The following is a 4,102-nucleotide window of genomic DNA, read 5'->3' as shown; positions in this document are numbered from 1 at the left end:
TGTTTTTAAGTGACTTATTCCTGAGAATATTCCTGCCAATCAAGGTTCATGTAGGCAGTGTGATGACATGGTACAACCAATCATATTTGACAATATGACGATGTCACAAAGCCAAGTCAGAGAGAGGGCAGGAAACATTGTCAGGAGTGTTTTTCAACCAGAATGCTGTTGGGTATTCTAAGTTTAGAAAAGTAAACTAAGGGGGACACATGAGGTTTATAAAATCAGGAAGAGTATGGAAAAAGTGCACAAGAGCCCCCCCCCCCATGTATAGCATTAGAACTCTGGATCATACGATGAAATTTGTTGGTAGGAGATTCAGGACAGACAAAAAAGGACCTGTGGAATTCACTAACATATGATGTGATGATGTTTTAATCAAAGGTTATAAAAAATCATAGGTAGATACTTTTATTAATGGTTTATTAGCAATGGTGTCTAAATGTGATTTCCATGTTCAGAAGCACTGTATCTGAAAATAACAGATGCTGAGATGCACACAATGAGGAACTGCTGGTGCCTCCATGCCCTGCTCATGACTTTCCCAAAAACATTTGGCTTTCTTTCTGATAAGATGGCAGTCTTTAAAAAAACACAAAAAACTTTGGCACATTTTAATTAATCTTTGTGAAGTGTCTTGGAGATGAAAAGTATTGTGTAAAATGCTGTGTTTTCATTTTAAGCAAATTATTTTTGATTCAAGAGGCTTGAAACTAGTCATGATGTTTATTATGAGCTTTGGTTTATTCCTGGTAGCGTTTGTTGCAATTGCAGACTTTGGAATACAATTTTAAGGTGTATAAAAGACCTGGTTCTGAAGGCAGAACTCAAAGAAACCGCTACAGCCATATTTGTGATTTCTGTTGCCTGACTGATGTCCACCTTCTCCTCAGCCGCTTCGCTGATATGACTCATGCTGATAAGCTCTCCAAGGTCCACCAGCTGCTTCAGCTCCTTCATAGCTCATACCTGTACATGGGCACAGAAGGATAAAACCTGTGGATAGCAGGCAGTGATTTGTCTCTGTTCACTTAAAGCATTGCCTCCAGTTTCCCAGAGATGGCTTTTTCATACATAACTCCAGTGCTCAAAAGCTTGCACTGGCAAATTGATCATACAGGCTGGCCCAAAACTTTTTTTGGGGTGACTCTTTAAGTCAATGCCAGCTTAAATGAGAGAAAATACTTTTTAAAGTAATTCACAGATGGCACTACACACCTGCATCATCATCATCATCATCATCATAAATAAATAAATAAATAAATAAATTGTATTTATATCCCTCCCGCCCTCCCCAGCCGAAGCCGGGCTCAGAGCGGCTAACAACAGTAAAATGATAAAACATTCTAAAATCATTTCATTATAAAATTAATTCAAATCAGATTAATGGCAATCATTGGGCTAGAGTTCTGTGAGGATTGCCAAAGGAGGGAGTCAGGCTGTGCCCTGGCCAAAGGCCTGGTGGAACAGCTCTGTCTTGCAGGCCCTGCGGAAAGATGTCAAGTCCCTCAGGGCCCTAGTCTCTTGTGACAGAGCATTCCACCAGATCGGAGCCACAGCCGGAAAAGCCCTGGCTCTGGTTGAGGCCAGCCTAACCTCTCTGTGGCCTGGGACCTCCAAGATGTTTTTGTTTGAAGACCGTAAGTTCCTCTGGGGGCCATACCAGCAGAGGTGGTCCCGTAGGTATGTGGGTCCTAGGCTGTATAGGGCTTTGAAGGTTAAAACTAGACCTTAAACCTGATCCTGTACTTCACCGGGAGCCAGTGCAGCTGGTATAGCACCGGGTGAATGTGATCTCGCAGCGAGGACCCTGTAAGGAGTCTCGCCGCAGCATTCTGCACCCGCTGGAGTTTCTGGGTCAGTCTCAAGGGTTAAACTCTTATTCTTATTTATTGCTTTTATCTTATGCCCTTCAAGTCACTTAGGGTGGCATGCACAGCCCTTTCTCTTATTTTACGTTCCCAGCAACCTTGTGATGTAGGGTAGGCTGAGACAGCATGGTCTAAGCTCATCAAATGAGCTTTGTGGCTGAAGGCACATTTGAACCCAGATCTCACTGGATCTGGTCAGTATTCTAATCACTGCACTGCACTGAGAAGCTGAATATATAGAGATTGAAGACAGAAAAAATAAAGCACTTCTTCACACAGTGCATACTTAAACTCTCACCAGAGGCAGTGATGGCCACCAACTTGGATGGTTTTAAAAGAGGACTGGACAAATTCATGGAGGAGAAGGGTACCAGTGGCTCCTAGCCATGCTAGATATGTTCTTCCTCTGCTGTTGGAAACACTATGCTTCTGAATACTAGTTCCTGGAAACTGCAGGATGTTTCCCTTGGACATATGGTTGGCCACTGTGAGAACAGGATGCTGGTATAGATGGGACACAGGCCTGATCCAGCTTGGTCTTACATTCTTATGCCCTTCATTTGCTTTCTCATCACCTCTCTTTCCTATCCCTGATTCCCTGTTACTTTTAGTAAACATCTTACTTGATTTGGATGGTATCCCACATGGAGCCAACAGGATCCCAGCATTCTCCAGGCCCTGGAGTTTAGGTGGAGTCTGCCCACTAGCCTTGATAAATTCTCTCAATGGCTTCATAGCTCGTGGAATAGTGGCTTGACTGTAGCCACTGTGACAATGACTGTCCTCAGGCATCCTCCGAGCACAAGGTCAGGTGCGTGACTATGACTTTCTTGTACCAGCAGGCATTATTAAGGTAGTGTTTGATTTTATGATACATTTTTCTTGCTCCGTTTTCGATATATTGTTTTTGCATGCACTGCTTAGAAATGTCTTATAGAAATAAGTGGCTCTGGTTCACAAGGGGCCTGAAGCAAAAGTAAGTGGAAGAGAATAGCCAGAATCAAGTAAGGAAAGTACAGTCTGGGCTTTGTGTTCTTTATGCTTAAAAAAAGAGAAAAAATCTGTATTGAGAGAATGCAGATGCTGCACCATTAGAAAATCAGTTTTGCAACCTGAATAAATCTTTCCTTCTAACTCCTAGAAATCTAGCTCCCCAACTCTGGCTTCTGATATTTCAGTAGATGACATTTCGCATTTTTAACCTGATCTCTGCAATCACAATGGCTTGGAATCTTTAAAAGAAAAGAAAAAAGAAAAAACCTAATAAGCAAAGTTAAGAATCCCAGGAAGCTGAATTCTATGCACAATGCCATATTCTACAGATTTCCTCTGCTCTAGCAGCATCTGTGCAACCCTGAATATAGTCCATTCCTGAAGATTATATGATAGCAGTTGTACTCTGAAGAAATATTTCTGCTTAGTTGCCATTGTGTCTGCAAAGTGCCATCCCGCAGAGTACTTCTGGTGGTGAATAGGCAGGCGAATCTGCATTGTCTCCACTGAAACATTGTCAACCTGCTGTGATGAACTTGCCACCTGCTTTGAGGACAAAATCATTTAAATTCATTTGGGCTTTGGAATCTCACCTTTCATAAAACAGTGCCAGAGTGTGATGTGTTGGAGGCTCAGTCTTGCCCTATTACTTTTGATGACTGTTAGTTTGGCTTGTCTACTGGCTTGCGCTTGTCGATAATGAGGACAATCGCTTAAGAGTGGGAACTATGTGCATAATAATATTAAAAGGTGTTTACAGTAGATGGCCCTCAGCTGTATAATTTCCTTCTCTTGGAGAAAGTTCATATCTGTGTGTTGTGTGACAGGCCAGAGTAAGTCAAACACATTTCACTACCTAAAGGCTCAGATTTTTTTTTTCTTCCCCTGATAGGAGAGCTCAAATTGAGAACATAGAGGAAGCTACAGAAAGATAGGAATCTTTTCAATGTCTGTTCAGGAGCAAGGGATAGTATAGGATAGAAGGTGTAACAATTTACGCTTTGCTGGTTTTAGAGGCAAGATGGCTATAAATAAAGTTTAATACACAGTACAGCCTGTAGGTCAATTTGACACTGAGCATCTCATGGAAGTGGTGAAAGACATTCTCATTCTGATTGCTTTTGGGTGCGGATAGGGTTATATTTCTAACAGTGCTATATGTGCAGTACCAGGTTTTGGAATAATCAAGCTGAATTTGAGTAGACTACTTCATTGAATTAGAACCACTTCAGATCCTG

Source organism: Podarcis cretensis (assembly GCF_951804945.1).
Source record: "Podarcis cretensis genome assembly, chromosome: 10".
Lineage (NCBI taxonomy): Eukaryota > Metazoa > Chordata > Lepidosauria > Squamata > Lacertidae > Podarcis > Podarcis cretensis.
The sequence above is the reverse complement of the archived record's forward strand: the minus strand, read 5'-3'. Positions refer to the sequence as shown.